The sequence below is a fragment of the Felis catus genome, chromosome F2, assembly GCF_018350175.1.
Source record: "Felis catus isolate Fca126 chromosome F2, F.catus_Fca126_mat1.0, whole genome shotgun sequence".
NCBI classification, from domain to species: Eukaryota; Metazoa; Chordata; class Mammalia; order Carnivora; family Felidae; genus Felis; species Felis catus.
In genome coordinates, this window is record NC_058385.1 from 64436849 (window position 1) to 64460522 (window position 23674).

General features: G+C 39.0%; 1 long non-coding RNA gene and 1 other non-coding gene across 2 annotated transcripts in view; one reads left to right on the forward strand and one right to left on the reverse strand.

Moving 5' to 3' along the window:
- LOC109495921 overlaps positions 1-9820 on the reverse strand; it is a 58182-nt gene extending 48362 nt beyond the window's left edge. Inside the window, exons 1-2 of the long non-coding RNA XR_002151644.3 lie at positions 9758-9820; positions 441-629 (exon numbers count right to left, since the gene is read on the reverse strand). This is a non-coding gene — a long non-coding RNA (uncharacterized LOC109495921). The remainder of the gene's footprint in view (positions 1-440; positions 630-9757) is intronic.
- Positions 5890-5996, forward strand: LOC111558629. Its single transcript, XR_002739711.2, has one exon. It is a non-coding gene; the product is annotated as a U6 spliceosomal RNA (small nuclear RNA).
- Positions 9821-23674: the final 13854 nt, after the last annotated feature.

A 23674-nucleotide genomic window follows, 5' to 3' on the forward strand; every position in this document is an offset into this window, starting at 1 on the left:
TTTATTTTCTTTGCTTCCTCATCCTGTCCTTGGGTTTGCACCAATATGCAAATAATCATATTCAGACTTAACTGATACCATTTAGTGCTTGGGATTTGAACTCAAGTCTGCCTGATTCAGTATCTGTTCATTCTTCTGCTACGAAGATTTACCATGTATCCACCTCAGAGGGACCCAATAAATGTCAATCTTTGGACTCTACACTCAAAGAGCAGTGGAGACAGGACAGAAATAATAACGACCAATGTAAGACAGTATTGTAACTCCTTAATTATTTTTAAATGAAGCATGCCATGTGAGTGAATTTTCCAGGTAATCTAGGCAATATTTTTCAAGGTTCAATACAATTTTGACTTCCACCATCTTTTGAGAGAAACCATACGGTATAACATCATATTATATTCTGCATTTTTAACCAGACAACTTTGAACATAATTTACCTTTGTTCAAGGGATGGAACATCTTGATTTTGCTCATGAATGTCCTTGGGACTTCTGTTGTTTCTTTGTCTCTTTTCTCTTAGTCTAAATCTCAATCATTACTTCCACCATGTTTTGAGATCCTTTCTTTCTCTTCTCTTTCTTGGTTTTTAATTTTCTTTTCTGTCTGCTGGTGCTAATCTTTCTGGCCTAAAACGCCAAATAAGTGAACAAGTTAAAACTGTGGCAAAGGTCGTGTCCACATAGTAAAGTACAAGTTTTAATAAGGGTGCTATTTACTCTTTGTTGCCTGAACCCACTCCTTTTCCCATTTACTTCGACTGTGGATGTTTTCAGGATAGAGGGGGAAGCGTTTTAGCCAGAGACAGACTGCCGTCCAGATAAGCGAATGTGATACTACAGTTCTTCAAGAATGGCAAGTATGTCAAGGACAGATGGAGTTAGTAAAGGCTGGGTGCTTGGGGCTGGAGCCAGGCCTGTGGGAAGAGTTAGATGGGGAACGGATTCAAAGGAGGAGGCCAGGAGACACAGCCTAAGCAGAAGGAGCTAAGTGCCAGAGGAAAGAGAGATGGGCGGCCACACACTGAGCATCTACTGCAACCTGGCTATTGCGTTTAATCCTCAAAGTATGTTATGTAGGCATTGTGCTATTTATGTGCTTCCATCCCAAGTTCTCCCCCCTGTCCTTCTCTCCCCTTCTCCTCAGTCCTCTAGCTGCCCCTGGGTTGGTTCATGCAAGGCCGTGACATGTGAGTGGAAGATGAGAGGAGAGTGAGGTCAGGGTATTTACTTCTCTGGGTCACTCTGGGTTGGCTGCACCCCTCTCCCAAGACATGCAGCTTCTGTTAGGCACTCTTCTGCACACAGCTAGTGCCCCAGAACGCTGCCCTCCCTTCAGGCTGAGTGTCATAATTGCTCCACGCTGCAGATTCCCCTAAATGCTGCCCATACCTTTGTGAATAGTCCTTGTATGAAATTTGCATCAGGGGCACCTGGGTGGCTCAGTTGGTTGAGCTTCTGACTTTGGCTCAGGTCACGATCTCATTGCTCATGGGTCCAAGGCCTACGTTGGGCTCCGAGCTGACAGTGAAGACCCTGCTTTGGATTCTTTGTCTCCCTTGTTCTTTGCCCCTCCCAGGCTTGTGTTCTCACTCTCTCTAAAATAAACAATAAGGGGCGCCTGGGTGGCTCAGTTGGTTAAGCGTCCGACTTCGGCTCAGGTCACGATCTCGCGGTCTGTGGGTTCGAGCCCCGTGTTGGGCTCTGTGCTGACAGCTCAGAGCCTGGAGCCTGCTTCAGATTCTGTGTCTCCCTCTCTCTGACCCTCCCCCATTCATGCTCTGTCTCTCTCTGTCTCAAAAATAAATAAACATTAAAAACAAATTTTAAATAAACAATAAAAAAATTTTTTTTAATTCTCATCAATTACCAAATTTGGGATGTCATCAGTATCCTGCTATTACCCTGAGTGACCCAGACACTCTGTTTTCATTCTCCTTTCGTAAATGGGATAAATGAATTTTAGATTTTTATGTAATGTGCCCATAGTCACACAGCTAGAAATAGCTGGCTGTGAGATTTGAAGTCAGCTCTGTCCACTGCCTATGTCCTTCACATGACGCCAGTCTGTATGAGTATTCATGGGAAAAATTAAGGGACTAGTATCTTTAGTGGGGAGGGATCCCCACTGTGAGATGAAGAAAGAAAAAGTCATATTCTATAAACAGTTAATTGGCTGCCTAACCTGGGCAAGATGCTGTAACGACAGGATCACAGGACATTAAACCTGGAATGTCCTTATCTGTAAATAGTTTTCATGCTGTGCTCACTGGAGCCCTAGCAGTTCCTCACAGAAGCCTCTGAGATTCCATGAGGAACAGACACTAGGCTGGCCTTAGGCAGTCTTGTGTGCTTCATGGAGGGCAGATATACTTTCATCGGCTCTAGGTCTCCTCTGTGCTCACTGAATGAAATCCTGAGAGAGAAGGTTCGGAAGCTTTCCTTGGTTTCTTCTTTACAATGAGGCTGTCGTATTCCGTAAGACGGCTGGTGCTATTACTCAGATGGCACATAGGAAATACCTGGCTATAAATGCATGTACATGTCCTTCATATTTTCATTCTTTTTGAGTACATCCAGAGAGGAAAATTCAGCTTAGGGTGTGAAGTTTTTCCATTTCATCTCTGATTCAGTGGAGATAAATTAACCATGAATACTCCTTTACGTGTGGCTTTGGTCTGAACAACTGAAGCAATTGGAGAGCAGAGAAGACAAACATGAGCTCTACTCTGAGCCCCGGCAGGGCAAACATATGCCTTCTCTGGTCATATTCGGGTGTAGCCACCTTGCCTCATGTTAATGAACACATGGTCAAATGATTGGTCCATGAAATATAGGCCCTTACTCATTTATAAACAGCTGCTCCTAGTGGCCCTTCACCACTTGAATAACATCCTGTACTCTTTTCTTAGGCTTTGCAAGGCACATCCTGAGCTGGAAAAGTTTTGCTAGGCATTCATCTTGAGCAGGGTTTCTCCAACAATAATGTTTGAGAGCCACTGATCTGGAGAGGTAGGTGGGGGGTATACTGCACGTATACATGTACACTCTGTTGTGTGTGCACCCAAACACCCCTACACACACACTACATCCACCCCTCCATAGTGTAGCATCAGTCACTAAATACTTTAGTATACCAAGTCAGTGGTTCTCAAGCTTGGCTGCAAAGTAGACTCACCAAGGGGGCTTTAAACATTTCTTAATTTTCTTTTAAAGGTTATTTATTTTTGAGAGACAGAAAGAGACAGAGCATGAGTGGGGAGGAGCAGAGAGAGAGAGGGAGACACAGAATCCAAACCAGGCTCCAGGCTCTGAGCTGTCAGCACAGAGCCCAACCTGGGGCTCAAAATCATGAACTTGAGATCATGACCTGAGCCGAAGTCAGATGCTTAACCAAGTGAGCCACCCAGGTGCCCCAAGGAGGCTTTAAACATTTCTAATGCTTAAGTGACATCCCAAACGATTTAAATCAGAAACTCTGAGAGTGATACTCCAGGTTATTCTAAGTTGCAGCCAAGTTTGAAAACCAGTGTACGAGATTAGATGTTTCTTATGACGAGGTGCCCTTGGAATCCATTTAGTTTTTAAGAATAAAAGATTTAAAACTTAAAAAAAATACAAAATTTTGGGGGTGCCTGGGTAGCTCAGTGGGTTAAGAGTCTGACTCTTGATTTCGGCTCAGATCATGATCTCCAGGTTTGGGAGTTCAAGCCCCTCATCGGACCTCTGCTGTCACAATGGAGCCCAATTTAGATCCTCTGTCCCTCTCTCTCTCTGCCCCTCCCCCTCTCATGCTTGCTTGCTTGCTCTCTCTCTCTCTCTCTCTCCCCCCCAAAAAATAAATAAATATTTTTAATATTTCTAAAAAACACTATCTTAAAATAAAACATTTATTTTCATAAAATGTCTAATTTCATACATGCTTCCTTCTGCCTCTGGCTATGATGGGGTCACTGGGATGGGAGCACCCTCTGACAGAAAACAATGAGAAATCTGGATGAAATGTACGGGGTAACTGTTTCTGCACATTAGACAATAGGCGGTGCAGGACCCTGATTCACAAGAGAAAGGAAATAAACAAGGTGGACTTTCTGTGCATCTGGCCTTTCTGTCTGGAGGCACTTTTCAGACTGCAGTGAAGGAAGGAGACAGAGGCTGGAATTTTGGAAGAGCAAGGCGTCTGGGATTTGAGGGTCAGAGTACCAGACAGGAGGGAACTGTGCAGAGAAAGAGCTCCAAAATCTGCATAAAGGTCCCCTTGAGTATGGTGTTGAATTCTAAACCACAGATGTGACGGGTGAGAGTCCGTGAGTCTGACTGGGCAAAGAACAACCACACAACTGTAAATTGAGGAGTTCCTGGAACACACACAAGGCTGGGAGATGTCTGAGGTTTGGTCAACCAGAGTAAAGAGTCCTTATTGAAGCCCCATAGGATTCAGTGGTGACAGTGGAGGGTCATGCCTTACAAGAGAAAATAAACTAGTCAAGGACACTCAAAACCTGCCCTAAAAAAAGCTCCTAAGAAAACTTTGAAAAGCTCAGGCTGAATAACAAGTAATTTAAGTGCCTGCCCAAATAAAATCCAACACTTTGTAAGGGAACATATATTTTTAAAAAATGTCCAGCACTCAACACTGTAAAATGCACAATGTCCAGGATCTAATGAAAGAAAAAATATTGGACATATGAAGAAGTAGAAAAAAATGCAACTGACTCCAAGGAGAAACAGCAATCACCATAAACAAGATAAGCAATGACAAAGGTAATGACATTAGTAGACAAGGATCGGAAAACAGCAAATATAAATACCTTCAAGGATTTAAAGGGAAACACAAGCCTAGTGAGGAAAAAAATGAAGGATTTAAAAAATGGAATTTCTAGAAATGAAACAATATCCAAAATTTCACTGGGAGGATTAACGACTGGTTAGACACAAAGAAGGAAACAACAACGAGAGCAACAACACTGAATTTGAAAGCACAGCAATGGAAACAATGTCGACGGAAGCACAGAGGGTAAAAAGACCAAATGAACGGAGCTTTAGTGTCCAGGGGACAATATGAAGTGTCAAGATACGTACAAATAGAGTTTCATAAAAAGGGGAGAGGAAAAAAAGGAAATTACTTGAACCCATCCCACCCCCGGCAACATTCTTTGCAAATCTGAGGAAAAATGTCAATCCATGTATTCAAGATGCTCAACAGAACCCCAAGCAGGTAGAGCAAGGAAAACCTCAAACATAATAAAAGTTTTGAAAACCTGGGATAAAAAGTAAATCTTAAAAGCAGCCAGAGAAAAGAAATACACATTACATACAGAGTAAAAGATAAGAATCTGTGGATTTCTAATCAGAAACCAAGTAGGCCAGAAGACAATAGAATGACATCTTCAAAGTGCTAAAAGAACAAAAGCCATCAACCCTGAATTCTCTACTCAGTAAAATAACTTTAAAAATAAAAGAAAGGCACCTGGCAGGCTTAGTCAGTGGAGCATGTGACTTTTGATTTTGGGATGTAAGTTTGAGTCCTGTGTTAGGTGTAGAGGACTACTTAAAATCTTTATTTTTTTTTTAATTTTTTTTTAACGTTTATTTATTATTGAGAGACAGACACAGAGTGTGAGCAGGCGAGGGGGCAGAGAGAGGGGGAGACACAGAATCTGAAGCAGGCTCCAGGCTCTGAGCTGTCAGCACAGAGCCCAACGTGGGGCTCGAACTCACAAAGTGTGAGATCATGACCTGAGCTGAAGTTGGTTGTCTAACCAACTGAGCCACCCAGGCGCCCCTACTTAAAATCCTTTTTTAAAAAAAGAAATAAAGACTTTTTCAGATGAACATAGTCTGAGAGAATTCATCATTAGAAAATCTGTGCTATAGAAAATATTAAAGAGTGCTCGCTTCGGCAGCACATATACTAAAATTGGAACGATACAGAGAAGATTAGCATGGCCCCTGCACAAGGGTGACACGCAAATTCATGAAGCGTTCCATATTTAAAAAAAATATATTAAAGAACACCGGACATGGTAAATATACATAAAAAACCCTTGGTCTTAACAACATGAATAAATACATAAAAGTTACTAATGAGATATACCACTCTTTCTTCAATACTACGTCTTTGAAATTCATGTGTGTTTTGAATTTACATCGCAATTCAATTTGTGTTAATCACATTTTTTAATGCTTATTTAGTTTTGTATATATAGAGAGAGACAGAGACAGAATGTGAGTGGGGGAGGGACAGACAGAGAGGGAGACACAGAATCCGAAGCAGGCTCCAGGCTCTGAGCTGTCAGCACAGACCCCAACTTGGGGCTCAAAAGCTGTGAGATCATGATCTGAACTGAAGTCGGATATTCAACCGACTGAGCCACCCAGGCACCTCTGTGCTAATCATATTTTAAAAACTCAATAGCCACATGTGGCTAAGGGTTACTGCATTGAGCAGAGTGGCTCAGGCTCAGGAAATGGTTTATTTCCTCATTTACTTACTGTCATCTGAAAATAATGCATTTGTTTACTTTCTGTCTCACCCTGTTAGAATGTAAGCTCTAAGAGAGCAAGGACATTGTCTTGTTCATGTTGTATGTCCAGTGGCTAAGATAGAACGCAGAACCTAGTACATGGTAGGTACTACCATTTGTTTCTTGAATGAAAATTGTTTCAAAGGAGAAGACGTGGATACTACATACAGCAGACAGGGGTTTCAGGAAATGTATTCTAAGAACAAAAATGGCCCTTAGAGGAGGTTCAGTGAGTACAGACTTTGAAATTTGATGAATATGGGCTTGCGACACTTTAGGCTTTTCATAAACCTCGATGCAGGGATGTCCAGAGTGGATGGGGTACGGGAACAGTGGGAGAGTATTTTATCTGCGACATAGTTTTAAATTGCCAGGGCATGATGATAACAAAAGGTCTTACTTATCTTCTAAAAGAAAAGGGAAAAAAAAGCCCACATACAATGAGCCCTCTCATTGCCTGCCCCTGCAGCTCTCACTGCCTCACCCCTGGGGTATGTCATTGTCACTGTGAACTTGCATTTTCTCATCTTTAAAGTTATTTTTGTCATTTTACTTAGCAAATATATTTATAGCCCTTAGTATGTGCCCAGCATATTCTCAATGCTTTAATAGAAATCAGTTTAATCGTAGCAACAATCTTGGGAGGAAAGTTTTTTTTTTTTTTTTTATTCCCATTTTACAGATGAAGAGACCAGAGCCCAAGTTTACACATTTGAAAAGAAGCAGAACCAGGTTTCTAACTCAGGGAATCTGACTCCAGAGAACATACTATGTTGCCTCTCAATAATATGACCTACCGTACAAGGTTGGAGATACTATGTGCAAAGTGGTCAGCTCATAACACATATTCAAGAGCTACTAGACAGGACTGTTCTCATTATTGTTAGTAATATTATTTTTATCAATTGGCAATCTGAAATCACAGAGAGGTTAACTGACTCCTCCAAATGTACCTCACTACTCAGAAGTAGAGGGGGCTTAAAGCATAACCTGCTGATTCCCCATCAGGCCAAGTCCACAAATATCCACTGTCAACCCTTGTGGGAAACTTTTTAAAAAGAAACAACCACTGGAGAAAATAAGAAAAGTGTTGACATTTTAATTTAATAAAAGACAAGCTTGCTTTTTTTCTCCTATGGCTTGCAGGCTCAGTTTATCTGATGCTGGGAGTTCCCTACAGCCCTCTAGAGGGATTTTTACAAAGAGAATGTTCCAAAAGCATTCTCCCTTCAGCTCCTTATCCACAGAACAAGAATAGTATTTAGCAGTCTAAGGCGATGATATATCATGATTTTTTTTCTCTTTTTCCTATATTTTAAAATCATGACTTAAACTTTCAAAAATGTTTACATTAGGGTATAATTCATACAAAGAAGTACACCAATTTTAAGTGTGCAATTCAAAGGATTTTGACATGGGTACATAGCCATATTACTAGCACCCAGATCAAGAAAGAATATTTTCAGCACTCCAGAAGGCTCTCTTGTAATCCCTTCCAAACAATATTCTCCACCAAAGATAGCACCATTCTGGCTTCTACCAACTTACACCCATTTTGCCTATTTTTAACTCACTTTTGAATGGAATTTAGGGTCTGGCTTTTTTTTGTTCAACATTATTTATGACGTTTATTTATATTGTTGTGAGTAGCAGTCATTTTTTATTGATAAATAGTATTTCATTTTGTGGGTACACTATAATTTCTCTCTATTTTTAAAAAATTTTTTTAAATGTTTAGTTATTTTTGAGAGAGAGAGACAGAACACAAGTGGGGGAGGGGCAGAGAGAGAGGGAGACACAGAATCCAAATCAGTCTCCAGGCTCTGAGCTGTCAGCACAGAGCCTGACATGGGGCTGGAAGTCACTAACCACGAGATCATGACCTGAGCCAGAGTCGGACGCTCAACTAAGACACCTGGCACCCCACTCCATATTTGTTTTTAGACATTTCATGAATTTCTTGTTTGGGGATATTATGAATAAAGCATCTATGAGATTCTTATGTATTTTATTTGATGGACAGAAGAGCTTATTTTTATGACATACAAACTTACACATGAAACCACAGGGTCATCAGGTATGTTTATCTTCAAGGTTAATAGGTGTTTTTAAAGAATTTTCCAAAGCCATTGTGCCAATTTGGTACAATTCCCACAGGAGTGTTTGAGAGTTAAAGTTGCTCTGTATCCTCAATGACACTTGGTATTGTTACCTTGACTCTTAAGAATAATCTGTATTTTTTTTTTTAACATTTATTCATTTTAGAGAGAGTGCGAGTGGAGGAGGGGCAGAGAGAGAGAGGGAGGCACAGAACCTGAAGCAGGCTCTAGGCTCTGAGCTGTCTGCACAGAGCCTGACGCGGGGCTCTAACCCACAAACCGTGAGATCATGACCCAAGACGAGGTCAGGACGCTCAACCGACTGAGCCACCCAGGTGCCCCAAATATTCTATATTTTGAATACGGTTTCATTATCATACCATGTGTCATTATTTGTAACTTATTAATTAGCCAAGGATTACATTTTTAATAGTCAAGACAATTCCATTGACAATTAAATTTCAACAAAAATTTTCTATTGATAAATCACTACCACTGTGGGTCCTTTATTTCTGCACTTTAAAAAAATCAACACGATTGAAGTGTAATTCACACACAATAAAATTCAGTAATTTATATGTAAGAATTGTTGAGTTTTGATAATTGTATATAGTTGTGTAACCTCTATGGTAATCAGGATATTTTCATCACCCTAAAAAGTTCCTCTATGACCTTTAAAGTCAATCTCTTCTTCCTGACTCCTGGTTCTTGGTAACACCTGATCTGCTTTCTTTTACTATAATTTTGGGTTTTCTATAACTTTACATGAGTGAAATTTTGTAGTATGTAGTATTTTTTGTCTGGATGCTTTTACAAAATGTTCTTGACATTTATTCTTGTTATTGCTTCTATCAGCAATTCATTCCTTTTTATTGCTGAGTTGTATTTCATTATACATATATACAGGTTTCTACCACTATTCAGAAGCAGAGCGTTTCTATGAGAACTTCTGTAAACCCAAATGGCACAAAGCAGAGAAGGAATTACCATTAATCTATATGGAAAACAAAACAAAACACAAAACTGAGTATTCTCAGATCCAAAAAATCATCTCTCAGACTTTTCCGATACCTTAGGCCACACCTTGCTAATGGATGCACGAAATAAACCCAGATTAAGCACAGATGCTCACCTGACACAGGTCAGAGCTCAGGTGGCTTGAGGCCGAGATGCCGCGGCTCCATCCGGCTGCCGCAAAACCAACACCGAACGCTGTTTTCGCTTTTCGCCTTTTGTCGTAAAAGCGAACAGCTTTGGATTTCTTTCAGTTAGCGAAATCAGGTAATAATGCAGGGGTTTCGTAAAAACAAAGTGTTATAATGCAAATTTTTGAAAAGCGGGACATACTTATATCACAATTCGTGTGGTTTTTCAAATATTGATGAAAATTTAGATTCTTTCCAGTTTGGGAGTGTTATGAATAAATCGGCTTTTGAGTACAGGTGTAAACTTAATGTTCCCATATTTTTGGGGAAAATACCTACGAATGGAATCTCTGGGAATCTGGTAAGGATATGTATAACTTTTAAAGGAACTGTTGCTGTTTTTCTGTATGCATTCTCCCGTTGTTCTATATACGTGTCAGTAAGTGGTATTGTCAATATTTTTAATTCTGGCCATTCTATTGAGTGTGTAATGATATCTCATTGTGGTTTAGTTAGCATTTCTGTAATGATGTATGATAAGCGTATGTTCATAGGCTCATTTGCCGTTTGCATGCTTTATTTTGGTACGCTGTGGTTTTTTTATTTTAATATATGAAATTTATTGTCAAATTGGTTTCCATACAACACCCAGTGCTCATCCCAAAAGATGCCCTCTTGAATACCCATCACCCACCCTCCCTCTTTTGTCTGTATATATTTTTGAGTCAGGTTATCTGTCTTCTCATTATTGTATTGTAAGAATTCTTTATCAGTAACAGTGTATTTTAAAGAGCAAAAGTTTAAATTTTAATGAAGTAAAACTTGTTAATTTTTTCTTTTAAATACCATGCTTGTTGGGTCCTATTTATTAAATCTATTTAGTTTTTGCTGAATTCGGAGTTGCTAAGCTTTTATTGCTTTTTTCTTAAAGCTTGATAGTTTTAGCTTTTACATTTAAGGCTGTGATTCATTAGACTAAATTTGTACATGTGGTATAATGCAAGTGTTGAGGTTCATTTATTTGCTTTTAGCATTTGGATATTCAATTGTTCAAACATTATGCCTTGACAATATTATCTTTCCACATTGAATTGCCTTGGTATCTTTCTTAAAATTAATTTACCATATAGATGCATGGTTTTATTTCTGGGGTCTGTATTAGATGCTATTGATCGATATATCCATGTTTACACCAATACCACTCTGCTTTGATTACTGTACCTTGGATGTAAGCTTTAAAGTCAGGTTGTGCAAATCCTCACTTTGTTCTTTGTCAGAATTTTGAGTTATACTGGTTCCTTTGTCATTTCATTTAGAATAGGTTTTCTGGTTTTTACAAAAGTGACTACTGGAATTTTGAATGCAATTGCATTGAATTTATAGATTGGGGAGAATTGACATCTTAATTAGTCTTCCAATCTATGGTATGTCTCTCCATTTATTTAGATCTTTAATTTCTCTCAGCAATATTTTGTCACTTTTAGCTTACAAGTCTTGCATATTTTTTCTTTTTTTTATTAAGCAATTTTTTTGTTTATTTGTTTATTTTGAGAGAGAGAGAGAGAGAGAGAGAGAGAGAGAGAGAGAGAAGACGAGTGGGGGAGGGGCAGAGAGAGGGAGAGAGAGAATCCCAAGCAGGCTCTGTGCTGCCAGCACAGAGCCCAATGCAGGGCTTGAACCCATGAACCATGAGAACATGATCTGAGCCGAAACCAAGAGTTGGGTGCTTAACTGACTGAGCCAAGTTTTTCATATTTTTTCATAAATTGAGTTCTATTTTTTTTTCCTATTTTTGTGGTTTTGTAAATGGTTTATTATAAAAGTTTCAATTATAATAGAAGATATATAATTGATTTTCTGTTGACCTTATTATCTACCATCTTGCCATACTCACTTAATATTTTATTTTTGGTATATTATATATAGACAATTATGTGCCCTGCAAATAAGGAAAATTTCCCTTTTTCCTTTTGAATCTCTAGGAATTCTGTTTTTGTTTCTTGCTTTACTACATGAGCTAGCATAAGCAGTACAATGTTGAATAGATGTAGTGAGGGAAGGTATTTTTGCCTTGTTCCAGTCTTCAGGGTAAAGCATGAAAGATGATGTTAGTTTTAGGTTTTTTATTATTTTAGGGAATTTTCCTTCTACTCATAGTTTGCTGAGAGTTTAATTTTTTTTAGTCACGAATAAGAGTTGAATTTTGTCAAATGTTTTTTTTGCAGGTATTGAGATGTTTTCCTCTCATTTACTGATAGGATGAATTACATTAATTTTCAAATGTTAAATCATTTTTGCATTCCTGGAAGAAATATTTGGTCATACTGATGTACTGATGAATTTGGTTTGTTAAAAAAATTTTAAGGGATGTTTGCATCAATATTATTACTTTTAATATGTGTTGGGTCTTTAGGGATATTCTTATTTTTATTACTGATATTGGCAGTTTGTGTCCTTTCTTTTTTCTTGATCAATCTGGCTAAAGGTTTATCAATTTCACTGATCCAATTTTGAGTTCTTTGATGGTCTCTATTGTTTTTATATTATCTGTTTCATTGAGTTTTTAAAAATGCCCTTTATTATTTTCTGCTCCACTAAATTTGGGATTAATTAGTTCTTTTTCTTCCTAATTATTAAGGTGGAAACGTAGATTATTGATTTGAGGCCTTTTTTCTTCCTCTTTTAGCATTTGAAGTGTAAATTTTCCCCTGGGCACTGTATTAACAGCATGCACATATATTGATATGCTGTATTTTTATTCTCTGTTCAAAATTCTTTCTAATTTTCCTTTTGAATTCTTCTTTGGCTCATGGGTTGTTTACAAGTGTGATGTTTGGGGATGCCTGGGTAGTTCAGTCAGTTAAGCCTCCAACTCCGGCTTAGGTCATGATCTCATGGTTTGTGGGTTAGAGCCCGACGTCAGGCTCTGCTGATAGCTCAGAGCCTGGAGCCTGCCTCAGATTCTGTGTCTCCCTCTGTCTCTCTCTGCACCTCCCCCCTCATGCTGTCTGTGTGTGTGTCTCCCTCTCTCTCAAAATAAACAATAAACATTAAACAAATGAAAGAAAAAAAGAAGTGTGATGTTTAATTGCCAAGTATTTGGGAATTTTTCAGATATCAGTCAGTTATTGATTTCCAGTTTAATTTGTTGTGCTTAGGGAATGCAATTTATATGGTTTCAATAGTGACAAAGCTGTTGAGACTTCCATTTGGGTCCATCATATGGTCTATATTCGTCAGTGTTCCATGTTTACTTGCACAGCATGTGTACTATGCTTTTGTTGGTTGGAGTGTTGAATAACTCCCTGTTAAGACCAGTACACTGGGGCGCCTGGGTGGCTCAGTTGGTTAAACGTCCGACTTCGGCTCAGGTCACGATCTTGCGGTCTGTGAGTTCGAGCCCCGCGTCGGGCTCTGGGCTGATGGCTCGGAGACTGGGGCCTGCTTCCGATTCTGTGTCTCCCTCTCTCTCTGCCCCTCCCCCGTTCATGCTCTGTCTCTGTCTCAAAAATAAATAAAAAAAATATTAAAAAAAAAAAAAAGACCAGTATACTGTTGGGTCTTCTACAGCCTTTTGAATTTGTGTACTTGTTCTATCAAACATTGAAAAAGATGATAAAATCTCCACCTATAATTGTGGATTTGTTTGTTTATGCTTTCTGTATAACATTTGTCTTTAATGTACATTGAGACTGTTATTAGGTATATACACATTTAGAATTATTATGCCCTCTTGACAAATTGGTTCATGTATCATTAGATAATGCCCCTTTATATTACTAATACTATTCCTTGTTCTGAAATATTAATATAGTAATTTTTAATATAGTTGTTTCAGCTTCCCAGATTAGTGTTTGTGTGACATATCTTTTTACATCCTTTTATTCTTTTTACCTATCTATGTTTATGTTTAAAGGTTTCTTATAGACAACATAGGGTTGGATCATGCTTGTTTTTTCAAAGTTTTTTTAAATGTTTATTTATTTTTCAGACAGAGAGACAGAGCATGAGTAGGGGAGGGGCAGAGAGAGGGGGAGACAGAATCTGAAGCAGGCTCCGGGCTCTGAGCTGTCAGCACAGAGCCTGATGCGGGGTTTGAACTCATAAATCGAACTCACATGACCTGAGATGAAGTCGGACGCTTAACTTACTGAACCACCCAGGCATTAAGGATCATGCTTTTTAAAAATACAATCTGACCATCTTTTCTTTTTAGATAGGGACAGTATTTATATTTCATGTGATTATTGAGATAGTTGGATTTAAATCTACTGTACTACTATTTGTTTTTTCTCTCCCCCATCTTTTCTTTGTTGTTTTTTACATCTTTTCTTGCCTAAAAATTATTTTACATGATTTTTATCATACTTCTATCCATTGACTTATTAGATACATCTTTTTGTTTTGTATTTTTATTAGTGTTTTATTAGTAGTCTACTTTTCTGGTAGTTTTGAATAAGGGTGAAGGCAACACATAAGGGCTACAGATCTATGGATCAAGTTCTTATTTATTATAATATTCATGTTTGGAAACAATTAAAATGATTCTACATAATATTGTATTATTTCCTAAACCATGCAAAAATGACACCAGGAAGTAAGGACAGAATGGTTTAAGGCTATTGGGGTGGGGGCCAGCCCTCTTACAGCTATATGTTGTCCTGCATAATCACTACTTATAAATGTGTACTTAGGTTTGCCTTAGGATCGCTGCTCTTGGCCTTTATTTGTTCCTAAAATGAGAAATTGTGGATATTTCAGCTCAGAAAGGTCCCAGTTCAGTATCTCTTGGGCTTTGCTTCTATTCCTTTAATATCTTCAGGTGATCCAGTCTCTGAGGTATTGCTTCACAATTATTCCAAACACAGATAGATTGTACTCACATCGCACTTTCCCAATAACTATTTGAAGTTAATAGTAGATACCATCTTTCCGTGATAAAGTCATTGTTAACATACCAGAATCTACCAGACCCAAGAGGGATACCCTTGGCATTTCTGCTTTAAATGTCGTGTCCTTTTTGGAGGCTGCCCCATGTCATTCTCTTTCAGACGATGTTTCTAGCCCTTAAACAATTTGCAGTGAAGGTATCCCTAATGCTTTGTTATGTTCCATTCCCATAGATCCATTACCCACTCTTAACAGGCTGCTCGTTGGGACCCCACCCAAGGTTGAGGTACTGCTAGCATTGGGCTCCTTACCATAATTTCTTGGTTTCCTTTAACCCTCCCTCACCTCTGGAAATAGCCTCTTCATTAAATTCTTTTCAGTTAAGCTCTTTGAGCCTGGCTGGCCTTTGACTGATACAACAAACATGCTCAAATATCAGTGAGAGTTCAAGCTTTATCACGCTGGAACCATCATCCGAATTTCTTCTTTTAAAAAAAAACATACAAAAGTCATCTGGTCTTCAAGGATGGGTGGACACTTCCAAGTGCCACTTTATAATTCAGGCTTTACATTCAGTATAGATTTTCTCAAGTGAAATCTGAAATTTTGTTCCTCTTCTCCAACCCTCACACCGTGGGAACAAAGAGAAAGTTCAAGGACTTGGATTAACTCACATGTCAACCTTTCTCTGTGTCTGGATTCCTTATAGAGTAATTCAAAGTGTTGTTTGTGCAAATTGAGTGAGATATCATTTGCAATGTACTTGGCACAGTACCTTGAATATGGTTTCTATCCAAAAAATCTTTGAACTCAAAACCCTGATGATTTTATTCTATTATATCTTGACCTTCATTTAGTTTTGGTTATATTCTTCAGTTTTCTTTCTTCTCAATAGCTTCTGTAATCACATTGCTTGCTTGCACTCATAATTTTTAGATATGCCTTTATAAACCTAAGATTTCTCTGCTTTGGGAAATAACATAAAGTGTTCAACATGTATTTCCTAATTTTGTCCTTCCTTTGCTTGTCCATTTGATTGCAAAATGCAGTATTCAAGCAAACTTCCACTGTGTTCTGAGGGAGTTTGTTTGAGTACTTTTGACTAACAAAGAGGGGTAATTATTACAGACTATTTTTTTTCTTATTTAATTACCTCAGTTATCTGTCATTGATTGTGAGTTCACATTGCTTAAATACAAAGGTCTGCTTTATTTTGTTCATTTTCCCTGCTATTGTCTTCAGTAATATTATATTCCTTTCATTATCATTGGATATATACATATTTGAAGTTATTTTGCATTTCCGCTCTTAAATGTTTAAAATGGAAATGCAGGCAAAATGAAGGGAAAATTTAGTGCCCTCCAATCTAGGGAAATTAACTCTGAGTTACTAGATGATACCAATGACTAGATTAGGCTGTAGGAGAATAAAATTTCAGAATCACTGAATATAAAAATGGACACTCCAGGGCTCTTAATACTTGCAGAAGGTGAAATCAAAGATGTAGTTTCAAATTAATTATTTTTTCTTATTATAAGCAACATATACTTATTGCAGAAAAGATTTTAAAATATTTATACATAAAGAAGAAAAACATAAATAAGACATTTCTTTTTATTGAAAACATTCAACATTGTCTCAAAATGTATATATAGACACATATTTTACAATTCACAAATGTGGTCCTATTGTATCTATTATTTTTCTAGTGTAGTTTTTGCCTTTTTGGTTCCCTCTTCTTCGCTTTCTTCATATACCCACCAAAATAATCCTTTTTAAAAACGTGATCTACACCCTTATGAATTTTTTGTCCATATTTATATGATAAAACTATGTAGCAGTTATACACCTATTTTTAAAACTTAAATATATTGAACATTTAGTAAATATTAAAGATTGATATCAGTGGTTAATGTGAATTTTCATATTTCATTCTGATGAAAATGCCCTATACATTTTTTTACTATATTTCCCCCCATTATATGGATGAAGAAATTTTAGGCACATAGGAGTTAAATGATTTCAGGGTGCCCGGGTGGCTCAGTTGGTTGAGCATCTGACTCTTGATTTTGGCTCACTTCATGATCTCATGGTCGTGATATCAAGCCCTGTGTCAGGCTCTGTGATGAGTGTGGAGCCTGCTTGAGATTTTCTCTCTCTCTCTCTCTCTCTCTCTCTCTCTCTCTCTCTCTCTGCTCCTCTCTCCCACTGCTCTCTCTCTTTAAAAAAAAAAAAAGGAGGGGCGCCTGGGTATCTCAGTCAGTTGAGCATCTGACTTAGCCTCAGGTCATGATCTCACAGTTCTTGGTTTCCGAGCCCTGAATTGGGCTCTGGGCTGACAGCTCAGAGCCTGGAGCCTGCTTCAGATTCTGTGTCTCCCTCTCTCTCTGCCCCTCCCCCACTCATGCCCTGTCTCTCTGTCTCTCTTGGTTTCCGCTCGGGTCACATTCTCGTGGTTTGTGAGTTTAAGCCCCACATCAGGCTCTGTGCTGGCAGAACGGGGTCTGCTTGGGATTATCTCTCTCCTTCTCTCTCTGTCCCTCCCCTGCTCACTCTCACAAGCTCACTCTCACTCTTGCTCTCTCTCAAAATAAATAAACTTAAAAAAATAGAAGGTGCTTAATATTTTAAAAGGTAAATAAAACATTTTTTTAAATTAAAAAAAGAAGTTAAGTGATTTGACCAAAGTTATTCAATAAGTGAAAGAACTGGAATTTGTATTTAGGTCATATGTATATATTAAAATTTTTTTTAATGTTTTTTATTTATTTCTGAGAGAGAGACAGAGTGCAAGCAGAGGAGGGGCAGAGAGAGAGGAGACAGAATCTGAAGCAGGCTCCACGCAGAGCCCCACACAGGGCTCCAACTCATGAACCGCAAGATCATGACCTGAGCTGAAGTCAGATGCTTAACCAACTGAGCCACCCAGGCACCGTGCAATATTTTTAAAAGTAAAAAATATACACTACATAATGATCAAGAGCTTTATGTAAATATTTATTGGATAGATACTTGTGATGCTACTCTATGCCAGGTACCACTCTAGGGAATGTCTTCTCTCTAATTCCCACATCTAATCCATCACCAAGTTCTACTAATTTCACTCCCCAGATATCTCTCAAGTCTTCCCTTTCTTTGCTTGTCCCACACCACCAACGTAATCCATGCCTCCTTTATCTGCCATCTAGGTTATGGCAATAGCCAGAATTCTAATAGACATCCTGACATCTGTTCCTGGATCCATCTACTCTGTCCTCTACTCTATAGTCAGACTGATCTTTCAGACAGAAAGTCTGATCTCATCACATCTCTGTGTGAAATCCTCCAATGACTATAGGGCAAGTATGCAAATATGAATATTTAGACTTTTCCTTTCCAGTCTTCAACTAAGCTGATTTTTTTTCTCTTAGTGCTCCAATCACACTGAATTTCTTTCAGTTCCTTGAATCTGACTCTGAGGCCTTGACACATGCTGTTCCCTAAAATGGAGTACTTCCTCTCTGTCCATTAATTACCTCTCAATCTCAGACTTCACCTTAGTCATCATATCCTTCAGAATCAAGGAGGTCTTCCTTGCCCTAGGCATCTTGAATAGGTCAATCTTCTCATTATAGGCTTCATCAAACCTAATTTTCCTTTGTAGTATTTGCCAGAGTTCAATTTTCTGTGTGACCATTTGATCAATGTCTGTTTCCCTCAATAGGCTGTAAGAGACATGAACTCACACATCTGGTTTTGCTTTCTATTGATTGTAATTCTAGAACCAGTACTATCATACTACTTGTTGAATCAATGAGTGGTGGATATAGACACAATATATGTTCTCAAGAATTTTATAAAACAGGATGTAGACAGATAACAGAAATTATTATGTCTTGGGTTAGGTATTATGATAGAGTTTCTAGATGCTGTGGGAGCAAAGAAGAGGCCTCCAAACTGGACTTGTAGGCACAAGGATGCCTGAAAGAAGCAGCATCGAATCTTAGATAAGAAGTATGAGTAGCAGTTAGCCAGGTGCAGTTAATAGGTATGGGAGAGTGGTCTTGGAAAAAAGGAATATTATAGGCAAAGTGAACAAAATGAGCAAAGGTCACATGCTGTGAGACAGAGTGGATCACTTGAACTCAAAGGTTTTCAGGATGTCAAGAACATGGAGAGGAAAGAAAGGTAGCATTTGAAAGATGAAACGCATACAGGTAAGTAGGTATCATACTAATATGGAACCCAGAGACCATAATAAGGGTTTTGAAGCTTATTCTGAAGGCGATGGGATGGCACTGAAAGGGTTTTCAGTAGGGACATAACATACATTTTAGAAACACCATGGTTGGGAGTGCCTCGGTGGCTCAGTTGGCTAAGCATCCAACTCTTGGTTTCAGCTCAGGTCATGATCTCACAGTTCGTGAGTTCAAGCCCTGCATCAGGCTCTGCACTGATAGTGCAGGGCCTGCTTGGGATTCTCCTTTTCTCCCTCTCTCTCTGCCCCTACCATGCTTGCATACACTCTCCCTCTCAAAATAAATAAACTTAAAAAAAAAAAAATTAAAAAAAAAAGAAATGCTATGGTTGTTGGGAGAAGACTGGAATGTGACATAACTGGGGCAGGAAAATTGGTTGTGAGACAGTTTTAGGAATCCTGGCAAGAAATAATGGTGGCCTGAAATAGGCTACTCTTAGTGGGGTAGAGAGATGCTGATGGACGTAAGACATATTGAGGAGGTGGATGCTATATGCCATGGTGATTGAATGGATATTGAGAGTGAGAAGAAGGGGGAACCAAGGATTCTGTCTGAGTCTCTTACCTGGATGGTGGTAAGGCTGCCCATTGAGAAAGGGAGCTAAGGAGGAGCATGCTGGGTGTGGTAGAGTGGGGCATTATGGCTTTAGTATGGGAAATGTTTGGAAATGGTGCTGATAGGGGCAGCCTAGTGGAGATGTCTATGGGGCAGTTGGATGTAAGATTTTGGAGCTGAAAAAAGTGATCTGGGCAGAACCTGTAGACTCCATCTCTGACAGCACAGAGATGGTGATTGGATTAGTATGCTTGTGGGTAATGTGTAGAGTAGGAAGAGAAGCAGATCTCTATGAACACCCTCAGAACTAAGTAGATTTAAGGGGTGTCAGAGGAAGGGGATTCCCCAATGGGGAATTAACAAAGGCAGGCGCAAAACCTTGTAAAGTATGGTTTGACAACAACTGGAGCAAAGTGTGTTACAAGAAGGAGCTGTCCAAATTATCATGGACTGCTTAAAGGTCAAAGTCATAAAGAGTTCTAGTGATAAGGAGATAAGCAATGATTTTAATGAGGTTTTGGTTTGGTTTTTTGTTTGTTTAGTTGTTTGTCTTTTTAGTGGAGGAGAAGGGATCTAATTCTCATTGTGAGGGGAAGGACACAGTAGGTAAATTCAGGAAACAGGAGAGAACTGATTCCATTAAAAAGTTTTTCTATGAACAGGAAGCAGAGTAGCATGAGGTGATGATTTTCTTAACCACAAATATCTGAGCATTTTAAAATGCCATTGGGAAGGAAGAGAGGGAGAGAGGAGGAGGAGACAGAGGGAGAGACAGTGAGCAAGCCTGAAGATAAAGAAATCTGAAGGGATAATAAAAAGAGCAAGAAACGGGAAATACAGTGGGCAGTACCATTGTGCACTCATATGGGGAAGTTAGTCTTAAAACAAGATGAATGAAAATCTCAGTGTAACTGCATGGAAGGACAGGGTAGATCAGCATGCAGGTGAGTTTGCGTGTTTGGTGACAAAAGCTTGAAAATATCTAATTGTTTTATTTTCTCCATGAATAAGGAGATAAATTTATCTTGCTGAATATGAAGAGAGATGGGGAGTTTGGGAGTTTCATATAGTATAAGTAGTTTGACAGAACTACTAGGGAGAAAAGAAAAGACTGATGACTTGGAAATATTTTTTTTTTAATTTAAATCCAAGTTAGTTAACATATAGCGTAATAATGATTTCAGGAATAGCATTCAGTGATTCATCACTTACGTAGGACACCCAGTGCTCATCCCAATAAGCACTCTCCTTAATGCCTGTCATCCATTTAGCCCATCCCCCCTCCCACAACCCCTCCATCAATCCTCATTTTTTTCTCTATATTTGAGAGTCTCTTATGGCTTGTCTCCCTCTCTGTTTTTATCTTATTTTTGCTTCCCTTCCCCTATGTTCCATCTGTTTTGTTTCTTTAATTCCACAGTTGAGTGAAATCATATGACATTTGTCTTTTGTCTCTCTGACTTACTTCCCTTATCATAATACACTCTAGTTACATTGGAAATCTCTTCTAATTCATTTTTAATGACTGCAGAGTATTCTGTTTTGTGGACATGAAAATAATTACTTAAGCAATGCTTTGCTATTGGATAATTAGTTTGAGCTTCCCGAGACATGATCAGTCATTGTCATGGCTAGTATCGATAAACTTATTCAAAAATGCTTGTTAAGTGTCTGCTATGTGCAACATGATGTATACACTGAGAAGCACAACATGACTAAATAATAAGCTTCATTTAAAAAAATTTTTTTTAATGTTTATTTATTTTTGAGACAGAGGGAAACAGAGCACGAGTGGGGAAGGGGCAGAGAGAGAGGGAGACAGTGAATCTGAAACAGGCTCCAGGCTCTGAGCTGTCAGCGCAGAGCCGGATGTGGGGTTCTAACCCATGAACCATGAGATCATGACCCGAGCCGAAGTCGGATGCTTAACTGATTGAGTCACCCAGGCGCCCCAATAATAAGCTTCTAAGTTAAGAGGAAATGGCACTACTGGCTGTCAATAAAGGCATAATGTGGTAAGTTCCAGAAATGATAATTGAAACAACAGTGCCATGGGAGCATAGGGGAAGAAAAGAGTGATTCTGGTTTTAGAGGCCTTCAGGGGTTTCATAGACAAAGATATTGGCTGGGAAGGACACCAGAGAATGGGCACAATATTAAAAGAAAGAGTTTGAGCAAGGGCATTTGTGTGGAACCATCACCCCAAGTCAGTATATTTTAACAGAGAAGTACAGAATCCATTTGGTAATGGAAAATAACCTGGGTTGTTTGGCATACAGAGGCTATGAAAGGTAAAGGGGATGATGCTGGGCAGACCAGTGGTTGCCAATTCATGGAGGAATGTGAGTCAGATCGTTATCCTCTAGGCAAACGTATGCCGTGGTTCTAGTCCTCAAGAAACCCAGATCCATGGGGCACCTGGGTGGCGCAGTCGGTTAAGCGTCCGACTTCAGCCAGGTCACGATCTCGCGGTCCGTGAGTTCGAGCCCCGCGTCAGGCTCTGGGCTGATGGCTCGGAGCCTGGAGCCTGGAGCCTGTTTCCAATTCTCTGTCTCCCTCTCTCTCTGACCCTCCCCCATTCATGCTCTGTCTCTCTCTGTCCCAAAAATAAATAAATGTTGAAAAAAAAATTAAAAAAAAAAGAAACCCAGATCCTGTTGAGAGAGAGGAGACATGCCAGTGAGTCAGTTATAAGACAGAGCAGGAGATGTTACCAGTCAGTAACTAAGTAGCAGCATTCAGCTTTGACCCATCCCCCTCGCTAGCAGCATTCAGCTTTGACCCATCCCCCTCACACATGAATTCTTGTTGAATGAATGAAAATGAGAGATGGGAACAGTAAATGCTATTAGAATTTGGAAGAGGAAAGGCTTGGCCACAGTGACTACACTTGCTCAAGTCTTTAAGGGTATAGCTTCACATGCCAAACCCATCCTTTCTTTTTTTCTTTCCCTAAAATGCAAACTAGCCAGAGGTTTGCTTTCCTCATTTTTGGAGACTTCAAGGTTATAAAGGTTACACTTAGTACTACTGATAGATACTGATAGATATGCTAACAAAAGGTGTTTTTTTGTGTGTGTGGGAGGAGAATGTGTTATCCTGAACCTTGATTATAGACCCCAAAGATCTTTTCATAGACTAAATTGTTGAAGAAAAGCCATACTTGTCCAAATACCTTCTTCCTAAGAGGTTGTATGTCACGGTGATAAGAATTGATAAATATTGGGTCAGTATAAACAGAGTAGGCATATGGTAATGGTAAGTATTCAGTATGATTAGGATTTGATTCACACACACTTTTTACTGGCATTCACTAGAAAGTTCTGAGTGGAACTTGGCCTGTCTTGAAGTGCCTCCTCTCTCACCTATGTTGAGCATTTCCATTCATGTTTTACATATTTTCCTGAAATTAGAGGTTGAGTGCAACATCTGCTACTTTGGCTAAAAGAATTACTCTGGAGTTTGCATTCTCCACTCATTGTGGTCCAAGCCTCCTTTAGCATTCTAATGCGGTTTCTTGGAGGGTGAATGGAAGTCCCTATTGGGATATGCGTTTGCAACAATGAGTTAACCAGTGGTTAAGGTCATTGCATGTTTTTAGGTTTAATGTATTTCACAGTGAAGTAACTAACACCTCCTTGTTCCATTCAGTTTGACTTTTTATTTCCACAAATCAGATTGCAGGAGGAGGTGTAGAGTCCTTTTCTCCTTTGTGTTAAATAGCCTGAAAAGATACCATCTACCCTTTCTTTGAACGAAAGGGAATGCAGACTAAAGGTGGTCAGGGAACAGGTAGCAATTTCAGGGGGGTAAAAATTATGTCATCCTTCAGTTAAGCTTTCGCGGCTTTGGTCTTAAAACCTCGTATCACATCAGACCCTTCCATTCCTCTGTTATGGCCAAATATATGCCTATAGTTAGACTGAATCAGCTCCCAAAGAAGACAGATTTTGTCTCTCTTACTCATTCATATAGCTCCCCAACCCCGAGATGAGTAGAGTTGACCCTGAGACATTTGTTCCCATGGAAACCCAACAGGGACCTAGAAGGCGAATCCAAAATTATGCCTCTTTTGGAGGGCAAAATCCATTAGGCTTGGATATGTGGCTATGGGTTCCTTCACGTGGTTATTTTAAAGTAATGAGCCTCATCTTTTCCAGGGTCTGATTCATGCTCTTAAAAGGTAATAAGAATGCTTTCTGAAACAAGGTTATCCTTCGT